Genomic DNA, 16126 nt, shown 5'->3' with positions numbered 1-16126 from the left:
TAAAGCATTTGCCCTATCACATCCTATTATCATATATAACCAATTTGTTTGTGTTCTTTAAACCTATAGTTATAGCATAGAGAAATGAAAAGTTATTTGAGAACAAGGAATGACTTATTCTCATTCCTTGACAATATATGACAAGTTGGGGAAGTATTCATGAGCACATAAATAGTAGGGAATTTATAGAGGCAATATAGTATAGAGCTTGATGATATTGACTCAAGGAGTCAAGGAGTTTTAAATTCAAATCCCCACTCAGCCATTTGGTAGCTGTGTGACTTTGGGCCAGTAAGTTAATTTCTCTTAAGTCTTGATTTATTTGCCTAAATAATGAGGGTTAAAATAGTTCCTCAATCATATGATTATTGTAACAACTAAATGAAGACATATATTTAAAAAGAGGAGCACCGGGCCAGACACATATTAAGTACTTAATAAATACCATGTTATTATATGATTTATTGGGATCTTGAAGTAGGATGGAGGTCACTAGATCACTTCTGTTTGAGGAATCTGGAATTAAGCGTTCTTTCTACTATTCATTAGGACTCCTGGGGCTATAATATCATATTTTCCTTTATTTTCCCCATTGTATGAAGAGTTCGATTGTGCTTTAATGTCCTCTAAGAATATGTTTCATCTTTTACTCTCACATTTAACTTCTTCTTGGGGGTCAATCTTTATAGTTTTGACATATTCCTTAGCAAAAAACCACCATTATCATTTTATGGTGACCTATTTTCAGGTAAATATGACGTATTAGAGGAAGAATTCCTGCCTCCACCAAGCTTGAAGAGTGATTTATGTACAATGACAGGTTAAAATGAGCTAGTTTTCCACACTGATATAAAACGGGTACTGCAAATTTTGTTCTTCCTGGTCCCTGACTGCTCACTTAAAAGTTGATTTATTCTGATTCACTTCTCTACTTTTTCTGACTTTGCCATTATTTTTTCATGAAGAGACATCACTTCAAGTTTTCTTAATGCTTTTGTCCAGGGTAGGGGCAAGTCTCTGGAAATCACTAGCCAAGCCCTCTTGAGCTTATTTTGATGAGGCTTTGTTTATTACCTGCAGCAGAGTCCAGTGTTTAGATTCTCTATTGCGTTTACTTCAGCCCTGATTTGGGGAATTTCTTTTCTTTTCTTTTCTTTTTTTGCTGCATTCTCCCTCAACTACTTCCCTCATGCTTTCACTTCATCTGGTACCAACGAGAGTGCAATGTGAAACTAAGAGCCCCTGGTGCTATACCTTCCTGGGAACCTGGTAGCTTCACATACCTGTTTATTTGCTCCTCCGAGTTCTTGTTAGTTTGATGCCGTTGGTTGCCTAGGGCATAGGAAATAATACATGTTTTGATTGATAGCCTTGAGTTGTAACAGATAATTGATACCACTCATCCTCAGCCTGTTACTGACACCCAAACCATAGTTTTGTATGACAAGAATAGTGTCTCGTTGAAAGAAAACTGGATATCAGCAGGTTACTTTTGTAGATGCCCTTCCAGGTATTCCTTGAAAACAACTGAACTAGGCTTTCACCATGAAGCTTGAGTAAACTCTGTGTTTAATGTTGCTGAAGAGTTTAAAACCAGCCAATCTCTTCTTCTTTTCTGCTAAGAGATTTTTACCCTATATGGATTCAAATAGGGTGAGGGGGGTGCCAAAGGAGTCAGCAATTACTGAATGGTAACTGCTTCCCAGGCTCTAAGCCTAGTACTTAACCAGGTTAGCTCATCTAATTCTCACAAGAACATTAAGAAATATGTAGTACTAGCCTCATAATACAAATGGAAAAATTGAGGCCCCGAAAAGCTCCAGAATTACACATACATCATTGATCTAGGATTTAATCTCATCTCTCACTGAATCTCAAGGTTACTCCTACTATGCTAAAAAGAAGAGCACTCTACTTGTTGCTATTGTTGAGGCCCAGCTACATGTCACAATAATAATAGTTAAAATCTATATAGCACCTCCTAAGTGTTAACCAATTAAATCCTCACAACAATACTGTGAGGTAGTTATTATCTCTATTTTACAGATGAGGAAACTGAAGCATGCATTGCTGAACATCACAGGGCTTACAAGTGGCAAAGCCAGAACCTGAAGGCAGGTGGAATGGCTCCATAGTCTCAACAATGTACATAACCTTCTATACTCACCAGCATATTTGATTAATTACTCAGGTCATTAGCAGATCCGTTCGCCTCAGTTATCTACTGCTACATAACAAACTACTCCAAAAACATAGTGGATTGAAAGAATAATTTTATTTTGTTCATGGTTTTATGAGTTGGGAATTCAGGAAGGGCTCAGTTGTGCTCTTTCTGGCTCCATGTGGCATCAGTTGGGATGACTGGGGCTGAAGAATCTATTTCCAAGATGACTTCACATATATGCCCGGTGACTTCTTTTTCCCTGTGTACTCTCTCTCTCCATATGTCATTTCAACTTCTATGCCACTGTCCAGCCTTGTAAAATTTTGTTATTGTTAATGCCCAAGAAAATTATCTAGCAAGAGATATCCATTCTCGACCAAAATTTGAAATAATTTTCAAAAGAATATAAAATCTACTGAGGGTAAAGGTCATAGATGAGACAAAGCTTATTTTGTGAAATAGCAACAGACATAGACTTTTTGTCATTTGAAACAACTTAACACAAAGAAGTTTTCAGATAATATTGGGCACATATCAACCATCCCAGGGGGTGCAAGTGGCCTCAGCCAATTGTATGGAGACCTGAAGACCTGGGATGGTCCTGAAGAACTTTCTCAAACTGGAGCAAGTGGGTCGAGTCTTCATACACCCAGATATACCAATCATTGGGTATCAGCTCCCCCACAGAAAGGGAGTATGACTTTGGATGAGGCAGATCTCTTCAGCAGAAAGCAATTTCTAGAAAGGGTTAACAGCTAAAGGATGTATGTTGCCAACAATCCCAAAACCTGAGGGAGTGAGTACTTTAATCCTGAAGGTAGTATCTTAGCAGCATACCACAGCACCCACTACAGTGTTTATAACATATAAAGTAAGGAATTAAGGATATTTAAGTTTTCCCTGTTCTTAATCTGTAGCAAGTTTTTATTCTTCAAACAATGCCTATTCCTGAGCTACTTCATGATACACTGAAAAAGACATTTCATGAATGTCAAGCAGTTGTTGATTTCTCAGCCTATTAGTGCACTTTCATGAATATAGATTATTTTTTCTTACAACTCATGCTTCACGTTAGGGGAATAAAATGCCAAATAGTTCCAAGGTATTGATTGCATTCAACTCAAAAACAATGTCATCTACATAACCAAAATCTTACACAAATTGAAAAATAAAGATTTTGCTATTACTTCAGGAATCAAATGCTTTATAAATAGTTCTATTGTAAATAGTTCTATCGTCATGTCTTAACAATTTGTAATAATCCACTTACTATTTTTTTCTAAGATAAGCCTTCTTTCTTTCTTTATTTCTATTTAGTTCTATAATGTTTACTGTATGCTGGTATTGTTCTAAGTGGTTAACATACAGTAATTTATTTAATTCTTACAATCACATGACTTAGGTAAAATTATTCAATTCATTTTACTGATGAGCATATCAAGGCATACAGAGGGCTAAGTAACTCACATAGCTGGTTAGTAGTAGCTGGGATTTCAACCCAGGCAGTCTGCCTCCAGGGCCCCTGCTCCTCGCCACTATGCTATACTACCTTTGTAATATCATATGCCAACACCATGTGTCTTCTGATACTTTATGGAATTATGGATGTGAAATCTTCATTTCTTACCTCTTGATGCTTATGAAACACTATGTTAATCCTATGGGATCCCAGACAGTTCTCTTAAATGTGTGTTTGTATATCTGATGTGTGGGGGGATGCGGTGGAGGCAAAGTGGTGGTGATGGTGATAAGGGTATCAGCATGTAGTATGAGTAAAGGAGACAAGATTTTTGTACGTATAAAATTTATGTTATTTTAAGAGGCAGTAATCATATTATCATGTCAAGATTATAGCCTAGTCCTAGAAAATAATTACTCCTGATGAGAAAATTACCTTTAAGCAGTTCTATGCAGTCCAGATTAGTCAGGATAGCCTATCAAAATCATCTACTTTTCCATGTAAGGTTAATTAAGAAATGTTAATCAAAAATACATACCCATTGGCCAGGCGTGGTGGCTCAGGCCTGTAATCCCAGCACTTTTGGAGGCTGAGGTGGGTGGATCGCTTGAGCCCAGGAGTTCGAGACCAGTCTGGGCAACATGGTGAAGCCCCGTCTCTACTCTCTCTCTCTCTCTCTCTCTCTATATATATATATATATAATATATTGTATTTTATATATACAATTTTATATAAACATTTATATATATAAAAATATTAGCTGTGCACAGTGGCATGCACCCGTTACTTAACCAGCTACTTGGGAGGCTAAGGCAGGAGAATCTCTTGAACCCAGGAGTCAGAGGTTGCAGTGAGCCCAGATAGTGCCATTGCACTCCAGCCTGGGCAACTGGAGTAAAACCCTGTATCCAAAAAAAAAAAAAAAGTTAATTTAACATACATATCCATTTTTCCAGACCATTTCATGGTAAGAATGTTTTCTTTTCTTTTCTTTTCTTTTTTCCACTATGCTCAATTCTTTCTCAAAATATCTTGGAGTTCTCCCAATTTCATCTTAAATGTCACAGATAGGCACCAGTTATTGTAACAGATATTGCCAGCTACATTCATTCCTAATTCTGATGCCCTATGTACCTCTCTTATGTTATGCATTTTGGAAAACTTTCTCAGAACCCTCATCAAAACTAGTGTAGCTTCCAAAAGCATGGGCAAAGAGTGTTTTCATTGCTTCATTGGCACTCCCACCTCAACCTTGAAGCCAGTCTTGTCCCATGACTAATGAGGTAGCCTCACAAGAATTATTTTCAGGCTCTCCATTCTGTCTCAACCGCAGAATTGTGGGCTAATAGAAATGGTGCAGAAGCTGCTTTGCCCAAACTACTCTCCAATCTCCTCTCAGTGTTGCAAAATCAACAAAGCTGTTTCCTGCCTAGATAATTATGGGCAGAGAATCTGGGCTGCACATGGTTTAAAATCACAGAAGCAATTCTCATAGGTGGGTATGACAACGAAAGAACTAAGATTGTTTTTTGGAACTTGTTTTCTAGCCATGTGCCCTGTACATTCCCCAAACCACGAGTTGAGTCGTATTCAGTAATATTATAGGGGCCAAAGTGAAGAAATCTTATATCTCCATATTCACTAGTGCAACAGATGACCTCGAATCACCAGTTAGAAGGTAGGCTTAAAAGGGGTCCCTCCTTGTTTTTTAAAGTGAGGTTCCTCGAGCCACAGAGGGTCTACGGTCTTGTTATCAGACATCTGTAAGCATTTTTATGCAAATTTACTAACTCTACATTTAGATTTTGATAATAATATGAATATATTCAATTAAGCATAGTCTTTATAATCCCACCGACCAATTAATGTGGTCTGTTACTGTATTTCCATACCTGCATGTGTATAATTAGGTTTACTATCCCATTACTGTTAAATAATATCACTTTACTGTTATTGCCTAATTTTTGAAAATGAAGTAGATGTAATATATAAAAGATATCATTATCCTCCAGTAAAAGACAAATGACCTAACAGCCAACACAGTAAGAGCAGAGGTTTTACAGTAGTTTGAAAAAGAGGCAAGTCAAAAACAGGCTTACGTCAGCCTCAGAGCCTTTGCACCCACTGTTCCCTCTCTCTGGAACACTGACCCTTCCCTTACTCAGTAACACCCAAATACTCACTCTTTCACCTTATTCGAGTTTTCTATACAAATACCACCTTCTCCATGAGGCCTTTCCTAAATTACAAATTGCAGCTCCCTTTTCTCAAATCTCCCCTTCTCTAGATTTTTTTCTCCTTAGCACTCAATATCATCTGACACACTACATATTTCACTTATTTATTTGGTTTTCTATCTGTCTATAACACTAGAATGTAAGCTTCATGAAGATGGGGAAGTTTATTTTGCTTACAGATATATTTGGGGTGCCTAGAAAAGCACCACTGGGAATGACAGGTGCTCACCCAGTGCTTGTCAAATGAACAAACAAACACATGAAGGAATGAAGATTTAAACTGTAAATACCAGTTTGCCTTTATCATCTTATTTGTTACATAAATGTTATTAATTTGTATTTTGTCACTTCCTAGTTTTGCTCACTTTTCATTTGGAAATCTATTTTTTTTACTTATACTGGTGGAATGACAATACATATAAGCAGCTTATTATACGTAAGTGATATAGCTTAGGTATTTGTCCCCTCTGAATCTCATGCTGAAATGTAATCCCCAGTGTTGGAGGTGGGACCTGGTGAGAGGTGTTTGGATCATGGGGGTGGAACCTTCATGAATGGCTAGGTGCCACCTCCTTGGTGTTAAGTGAGTTCTCACTCTGAGTTCACAGGTGCTCTGGTCATTTAAAAGTGTGTTCACCTCCCCCATCTCGCTCTTGTTCTTGTCCTCACCAGGTGGGATACCCGCTCCCCTTTCCATCATGATTGTAAGCTTCCTCAGGCCCTCACCAGAAGCAGATGCAGGCACTACACTTCTTGTACTGTCTGTAGAACCATGAGCCAATTAAATCTCTTTTCTTTATAAATTACCCAGCCTCAAGTATTACTTTACAGCAATGCAAAAATGGCCTACCACATCTAGCGCTTGTCCCTACATATTTAAATAACACAAGAAGAAATAGTAAAGATAACACTTACGTGCAGTCTTTCTTCCCCTTTAAAAGATATTTGTATGTTGTCCAAATTTTAAAAGCAATGTTGGATAAGAAGATTGTTGGCTACTGAGTCATCAGGAGGGGATCCTGTTTGCTGGGGCACTCTGTGATTCCATCTTTGCGTTTGATTTTTCAAGTTCCTCCTGTCTCCCTGCACCCTACCTTGGGCAGCAAAAATTGTACAAAACAAGAAGTGGGATGTGGGCTGTTGAGTAGCATTTTTACAGAAAAATAAAGTACTGTTACGGAAGTCAGCTCCCCCCCTGCGCATTAGCGTTACTCAAAAATTGCAACCGCTTTAAGAATCCATCTTTTAAATAAGATCTCATTTCTCTGAAATTGTAGCTATTGTAAAGCACATCCGGAGGTTTATATGGTAGTGTATATTTTCCCTCTTAAGTTGATGGTTGTGACTATTAGGCAGTTGTTGAATGTACCAAAAAATCAGTTGTTCTGGGGATGATTTCTCCACCAATTGTTCAATCCCAAAGTGTCTTGATGGTGCTAGCTCAGTGCTTCAAATGCTTGCTAAGCTCTTTTATCAGCTATTTCTTTGATTATTCCAGAAGACTCCGGACAGTACTTTCAAATACAGAAGGAACTCTATAATTTTAAAGGTATTTTATAAATAGGCTTTTTCAGCCTCAATCTTAGAGGTGGATATAAAACACTGTATTCTGGAGTTTAGAACACTCTTCCTCTGCTCACCCCTTATCCCTGCATCAACCATGGATATGCCACAAACAGAAATACTTAAATCTTTCATTTAGCTACAAAACAATAATGGTTTTGGAGCTTAAGCCTCAGAAATATGAGTAAGAAATCCAACCATCACAAAATAGCAGAGAAAAGAGAAAAGAGGATATTTTAGTTCATATGTAGAAAGTATAGATTACAGATGGGAAAATTCCTATTTCTCTTCCTCTCCTGGACACACAAAATATCTATTGCTATAGGATTCTGTAGCTAAAGAAAAATAAAATCAGCCTTAGTGAAAAATTATTCCCACATGGTCCTGACCATTATACCACATCTTTCTGCCACTTAGACATTCACCCTTTATTGTGTGCATTATCTTAGTACTGCATCAAATGCAAAAAAAAAAAAAAAAAAAAAAAAAAAGCACAATTACATGATCTCCTTTTAGGAGTGTGATGTTGGATCCCATGTGTCCAGTGGGAGCCTCCTGTCCTCTTCCTTCAAGAGTACTCCTGGGACAGGTAGCCAGCATAATGTATAGTTTGGTTCTCTGTATCCCTGTATTCTGCATCCTCAGATTCAACCAGTCGTGGATCAAAAATATTTGAAAAGGTACATTGTTGGTGGGAATGTAAATGAGTAAAACCACTATGGAGAACAGTTAGGAGGTTCCTCAAAACAAGAAATAGAGCTACCATACAATCTAGCAATCCCACTGCTAGGTATATATCCAAAAGAAAGGAAATCAGTATATCGAAGAGATATCTGCAGGCCCATGTTTGTTGCAGCTCTGTTCACAACAGCCAATATTTGGAAGCAACCTATGTGTTCATCAACAGATGAATGGATAGAGAAAATGTGGTGCTTATACACAATGGAGTACTATTCAGCCATAAAAAAGGATGAGATCTTGTCATTTGCAACAACATGGATGGAACTGGAGATAATTATGTTAAGTGAAATAAGCCAGGCACAGAAAGACAAACATCACATGTTCTCACTTATTTGTGGGAACTAAAAATAAAAACAACTGAACTCATGGACAAAAAGAGGACAGAAGGATGGTTACCAGAGGCTGAGAAGGGTAGTTTGGGGTGGGGGTGGGAAGTTGGGATGGTTAATGGGTACAAAAAAATGGAAAAGATGAATAAGACCTAGTACTTTGCTAGCACAACAAAGGGAAAACAGTCAATAATAATTTAATTGTGCATTGTAAAATAACTAAAAGAGTGTAACTGGATTGTCTGCAACACAAAGGATAAATGCTTGAGGTGACAGGAACCCCATTTACCATGATGTGATTGTTACGTATTGCATGCTGTATCAAGGTATCTCATGTATACTATAAATAGATACACCTACTATGTACTCACAAAAATTAAAAAATAAAAAAATTGAAATAAATATTTAAAAACAACAATACAAAAATAGTAATGCAAATAAAACCAATACAACAACTATTTACATAGCATTTACATTGTATTACATATGATAAATAATGTAAAGGTGATTTAAAATATCTAGGGGGATGTTCATAGGTTATAAAAATACTGTGTAGTTTTATATCAGGTACTTGCACATCCATGGATTTTGGCATTCAAGGGGGTCCTGAAACCAATGCCCCACAGATACCAAGGTATTACTGTATACTTTTACCACAGTGCTTCCCCTTTCTCAGTCTCCCATAGAGAGTATGGGCCTCATTTAAGTGCTTCACTTAACTCCCAATTCACCTACGTCATTATCCTAACCATACAATTACTTACAGCAAACAGACATGGGCAACTCAAATCCATCTGTGAAAGTCTTATTATGTGCAAAGCTTTGTGCAAACATGCTTCTTTTTTTATTGTCTAATAGGATCTAACACATGAATCATACATTCTCGTTGAACATTCTTGTTGAACACTTCTAATCACATTTTCCTAAAAATGTCTTTTCACTTGGCAGTGGCATCTCATTACCCTTCCTGTTGCCCAAAGGAATGATCAAATCTATACCTCATCAGGTATAGATTTGATTAGCCTGTTCCATTCCCCAGGTCCTTTTTTTTTTTTTTTTTTTTTCTTTTGAGACGGAGTCTTGCCCTGTCACCCAGGCTGGAGTACAGTGGCATGATCTCAGCTCACTGCAAGCTCTCCCTCCCGGGTTCACGCCATTCTCCTGCTTCAGCCTCCCTGGTAGCTGGGACTACAGATGCCCACCACCACCCCCGGCTAATTTTTGTATTTTCAGCAGAGACGGGGTTTCACGTGTTAGCCAGGACAGGTCCTTTTTATCTCACACTCAAGCTTCCTAACACTCACCAGAAGTTCATCTTGTCACTAAACCAATCCTCTTAGCCATGTCTTCTCCTAGGATGCTACATTAGTTATCTATTGCTGTATAGCAATATTGCCACAAACTTAACATCTTCAAACAACACACACTTAATATCTCACAGTTTCTGTGAGTCAGAGATTCTACATGACTTAGCTAGGTTCTATGTGTCATGGTCTCTCAGAGGCCTGGGTGTTGTCCAGGGCCAGAGTCTCATCTGAGGCTTGAATGCAGAAGAATCTCCTTCCAAGTGCATGTGGTTGTGGCAGGATTCAGTTCCTTGAGGAATGTTCACCAGAGGCCACCCTCAGTTCCTTACCATGTGGGTCTTTCTAATGTGGTAGGTTGATTTTATCAGAACCAGGAAGAAAAAGAATCTACTAGGACGACAGAGTCACAACTGTATGCAGTCTAATCATATAAGTGACATACCATCACCTTTGTCATACTCTATTGGTTGGAAGAAAGTCACACATCCCTTTCATACTCAAATGGAGGGGATCATACAAAGATGTGATAGTGAGGCAGGGATAATTTGGAACCATCTTAGAGTCTGTCCACCACAGATGCTCCACAACCAAAAAATGATCTCACAAACTTTACTAATAGAAATTATGGCCGGGCGCGGTGGCTCACGCCTGTAATCCCAGCACTTTGGGAAGCTGAGGTGGGCAGATCACTTGAGGTCAGGAGTTTGTGACCAGCCTGGCCAACATGGTAAAACCCCATCTCTACTAAAAATATGAAAATTAGCCGGGCGTGGTGGCACATGCCTGTAATCCCAGCTACTCAGCAGGCGGAGGCAGGAGAATCGCTTAAACCCAGGAGGCAGAGGTTGCAGTGAGCCGAGACTGTGTCACTGCACTCCAGCCTGGGTGACAAAGTGAGACCTTGTCTCCAAAAAAGAAAGAAAGAAAGAAAGAAAGAAAGAAAGAAAGAAAGAAAGAAAGAAAGAAAGAAAGAAAGAAAGAAAGAAAGAAAGAAATTAAAAATTAGCACATTTGTAAAATAACTTTAGTTGTAGCAGATACTATTGATATCACCTTCATATTCCCCTAGATTCAACCAATTTTAGTGCACCCTGGCTGACTTCCAACTGCTAGCTTCTGTATCTCTGTGCTTGAAGACTTCTCTTGAGGCAGGAGACTCCCCTGTCCATGCACACCGTCGGTTGCGAGTGAGGTAGAATAAACACTTCCTGAGAGAAGTCCTTAATCAGTGCCTGATGGGATCTGGTGGATAAATACCTCTTGCCCCTTGGTTGGAATAACTGAGGTGTGTCCTATACTGCCCCACAGAGTACCCCAGATGGATTGCTCTCCGGTTGCCCAGATGGTAACTAGCTTGATAATACACCTGTGGTTGGCTGCCTGCCCTGCTGTGTTTCTCTTCCTCCATTATTCTCTGACATTTCTTGGGATCACCTCCCAAATAAACTACTTGCATTCTGACCTTTCTCCCTATAATCTAAGCCACCAGCAGTTTCCTGCCATTTCTCGGGGCATTGGGCTGGGATGGAGCATCAACAACAAGGCATGTTTTACAAATACAATTTCAGGAACTTTGTGATTTAAAAAAAAAAAAAAGTAGTCCAGTGCTGGTTTCATGCAAAATGATAACCCTGCCCCTCATTTCATTCCCCAAACTTGCTTCTCTTCTCTTTTGTTAAGTAGGATCTTAAAGTTGCCTTTGACATTAACAGCCAGTGTGAATTTTAACAAATTGCATTTGTAAGTCCGACTTCTTAAAACAATTTTCAAGAAACCTCACTGCTCTGCCGAAAATGCACAATGAACGGAATTAGCAGCTGTTATCTGCTTCCACCTCTAGAAAGTCCCCCAGCTTCCCTTGGGTTCAGTGTGGATTTTTCCCAGTGCTCTGTACCCAAGAAGAACCTAAGTGGCATCAGGTAATAATCACATGATGTGACTGCTTAGGCCACCTGTGTTCAGCAACCTTGGCTAATAGCCTCAGAGGACCAAACTATCCTCAGTGAGAATTCCTGACACTTGATACTGCTTGCAGGACCTGATCTTTCACTTTTTTTAGAAATACACAAAACACATTAGAAATTGGTTAGTGAGGTCAAGAAAAGTATTCTTTGAATAGGTGACATCTTGAAGAAATGGCTCATGGAAATCTTTTAGCTTTAATAGATTTAACACATACACAGTTGTATACATGAAACGCCCATCCATAGTGATATAATACATGTCCCATAATTTGGTACAATGCTCTGTAAAATATGCAGGCAAATCAGGTATTACTGTCTCCATGTTATAGTTGAGGTTACTGGCCCTTATAAAGTCAGGCAGCTAGTAAATAATGCAGCCAGAGGTATCTCTTTCACTTATACTTGGAGGCCATACTTGATTTCCTCTAAATTTATCTCCTTTTCCTTCAAGTCTACTATTACTTAAATCATGATACTGCTAGGGGATAAGAGGAAAAGAACGGAAGGGAAGGGGAGTGGAGAGAAGGGGAGGGGAGTGGAGGGGAGGGAAATCAATAGAAAGAGAGAAAAATAGTAAAGTCATTTTTATTAAAAAAGGAGAGAAAACAGAGTGATATGGGAAGATAGAGGAGTTGGAACACTACATTTTCCTCCCTTCAAAATTATATGTACTAAGCTCAGTTTATGTGCCTTGCCAGAGCTTTACTCTGTCTTTGCTTTCTGCTCAGAGTGGCCCTAGCAATAGCTTGCCTTGTCCCTGTCATCATGGAGAGAAGTAGGTAATTGCTGCTACCCTGTCCACTGTTAGAGATTAACTAGGAAAAAAAAGATCACCCTATCTGTACCCTGGATGATGTGGACCCATAGGACTGTGGCTTTCCCAACAGCTGATAAGAGCAATCCTGTGTTGGGAGCGACTTAGGTTGGATTGTGGAGGAAGCAGACTCCGAGAAGGGGATTTGTATGCAGGAAAGTGATCGGGGAGCTCCACCAAAACAAAGTTGCTGATATGAAATTGAGGGAAGCCTGCTTGCCAGACTGGATGTAGGGAAAAGTTTGAATTTCAACCTAATCACAATAATGACCTAGGCCATAGGGAGCTCTGGGGCTGGGATGGTCCTTCAGAGATGTTCTGAATTAGGGGAATGGGAAGAGCCTTTGTTCACCTGTCTCTCATCAATCAAACATTGGATACGGGCTATCCCTGGAGAGGGGAATGACCTTAGGAAAAGCAGTTCCCTTTAGCCAAGGACAGGGGTTGACCTGTGGGCCATAGCCTGCCTGCCTCCTTTTTCTGTAAATAAAATCTTATTGGCACACAGCTACACTTATTCAATTATGTATTGCCTCCAATTTCCTTCACACTACAATGGCAGACTTGAGTAGCTGTGGCAGAGACTAAATTTCCTGCAAAGCGTAAAATAGTAACTATGTGATGTTTTACAAAAAAAAAAAAATTGTTTACTGACCGTGGGCCTAGGGCTATTCCCTGAGAGGGATTGCTATGAGCCATTAGAACCCAACATTTCTGGCAACTGGAGGAAGAAGCACGTAGGTCCTACACACCACATCATCCACTACAGGAAATTAATACTCCATAAGCAAACTGGACTAATGAAAGATAGTGGACAGATGGGAGTCAGAAGATAAAGTCTCCTTTCTTCCACCATAATGGACTGTTCTGAGATGTAATGGTTCTGACAGCCTTTTGGAAGATGTCTCATAAGACTAAGGAATTGCTTACACTTGTTACAAAGCAATGGCTAGTTTAAAAACATATCCTTGAATATTTTTCTCCTGCCCTCGCTACTTTGGTACCTCCTTTCCCCTCACTCCTATTTTTTTTTTTTTAATTTTCTCTCTTCCATAAAGTTTAGCACGTAAGCCTTTTGCCCCAGACTGTTTCCTAGGTACCTCAGGATAAGACCTGTAAAATCAAATATCTAGAATTTGGTATGGAACTAGTATAAGGTTAGAATAGTGGGGCATTCAGAGGAATGAGGACATATTCTGCCTGTCCTCTCATTCCCAATCTCAGGGCACTTTTCAAAGATAACTCTCCTCCAACTCCCAAGTATCTATTGGGTGTAAACTTTGTCCTAAGGTTACTCTGAAGTATTAATACTTCTGCCCTTCTTGCTCCCATTTGCCCACAACCAAGATAGAATGCTTGTCCTTCTTCCCAAGGCTTCTGTTCCAGTTCTGGGGAGCATGTTTATTATATATGATATTCTTTTTACTTACCCTGAGGGTATTCCCGTTGATCTTTCAGGGTATCACCATTCACCTTGTGGGTTATACAACTACCAAGGGAGAAAGAGTAGCTCTAGCCAAGATACGATTTTTAAGAAGACACACAAAACAAAATGGAGAAAAAGGGCCCTCAGGCTGCTCTGCACTTCTGAAGTATAGCTCTAAAAAATAAAATAAGCAGGCCACACACAAGGAAGCAAGCTAACTTTGTTTTGCTGAGAGGACTCTTTTCCTTGGGTTAATTCCAAGAGGGAACAGGCACTGAGTGAGTCACAGAAAAAGTAGGACAGAGTTTGCCTTTCAGGGAATGCAATAGTGTGGGCGTAACCACGGCCCCTCGAGGATGCTCGGCAGACACGACTTCCTGAAACCCAGGCTACGTCAGGTAGAAGCCTACCATGCAGATGTCCCACTGCCATGTGAACTTGCTCCAGTTCTGCTCCCATGCCTACCACAAGCTGAGTTTACAGGAGATCAGCTTTGTGTTTAATCTGTCTTCTTGGTGAAGAGCTTGGGTGGGGCAAGGCTGGGTCTGTGGTTGATAAGGGAACTCCCAACCAGGAGTTATAGCAATCTGTGGGACAGACAACATAGAAATTTAAGTGGCATGGGTTGAGAGCTGCTCAATGAGATGTCACAGAAAGGGTATCCAAGTTGGGTCCTGAGACCAGTGTGTGACACCAAAGGTGGAATATGCTAGAAGAGGAATTCAAGGAGGAGATGATCCTAATGGGCAAAGGAAAGTAACCCTAGATAGTACCAGGTACAGAAAGTCACTGCCCTTGGCTGGGTATTTATGGGCCTCGGTGGTGTCATGTGATTCAAAGGATCAGTGGCAGCTGAGACACTGTTCTGAAGTCAGTCATAAAGTCACATCACAAATTTCAGCGGAGGAGATAGACTCACAGTCTGATTAACTCATGATGTAGTAGTTATTTTGTGGCAGCTTTTTCTTCCCAGATGCAAACTCTTTCTTCAAATGCAAACTGACCAGGAAACATAATAGATAAAGCAGATAAGAGAGAAGCAGCTATAGTTAAGATTGAAGTAGTAGAGATGAATAGGTTAGATATACCTCCTTCCACTCCAACATCTGGGCCCCTGAGGCCTTTCTATGCCGTTTCTAGTACTCCATGTGATATCTTTTGAAACAAAAATTCTACACTAACAGAGCAGGTGAGTAGGAGTTTAAGGTAGAGCATTGATGGAGTGAGATGAGGAACACAGCTCCCGTTCTTCCCGCCACGGATGAATTAATAAGTTGGATATTCTAGAGTGCAATTTCTACCTTTACAGTGCCCATGGAGAACATGTGTAAGTGTTCATAGTTCTAGTCATTGTTTTGAAGACACTGACCATCTCAAATGCTGCACTTCAGTATCGTGTTGTGTGTGTGTATGTGTGTGCGTGTGTGTACAGTAAAACAAAGACCTATTTGCTGCTTTTTATCCTCCAGATAAATTACTCAATACTTACATACCTCATCAGGACAAGACATCCACAGTCATGACGTTCGATCAATGCATGATTTTAACATTATTTCTGCATCATCAAAGATTAAATTATATTCAAAGTGGCTTTAGTGCTAAATGCATTTTATTATATGTCACTTGTTTGAAAAACTGTCACTTGCTGTGAGATGTAGTTAGTAACAGTCTATTTCTACTTAGTGGACATTTAGTTTCTAATAGTGTAGATTAAAAAGAATGTATTTGTGCTTGTTAGAGCATCATCTCACAGCTTCCCTGTCATCCCTAAGAACCCTCAAATCTCCTGTCCTTGTTGCCTTCTCTACTTCACTTGGTGAAAATTATATAGCATTTTATTTTGCTTCCTTACTTTGACTGTGTTCTTTTTCATCTTTTTTTTTTTTTTTTTTTTTCTGCTCTGGGCTTTTTAATCACCCATCTTTTTTCCCTTGTTGACAAATGCAGCATATGTTTTCACCTAGTCACCAAAACCATCCACTTCAAAATCATACCCTTCGTCAAAATGAATCCACATGCTTAAGGAAATTCTTCAAAGAGCCCTCATATATCTGTGTTTAATACTGACCTGTTGGCTTAGAAACTTCTATAGAATTGCCATCCTGGAATTTCTTTTCATTG

The sequence above is a fragment of the Theropithecus gelada genome, chromosome X, assembly GCF_003255815.1.
Source record: "Theropithecus gelada isolate Dixy chromosome X, Tgel_1.0, whole genome shotgun sequence".
Taxonomy (NCBI): domain Eukaryota; kingdom Metazoa; phylum Chordata; class Mammalia; order Primates; family Cercopithecidae; genus Theropithecus; species Theropithecus gelada.
Note: the sequence above shows the minus strand (reverse complement) of the source record.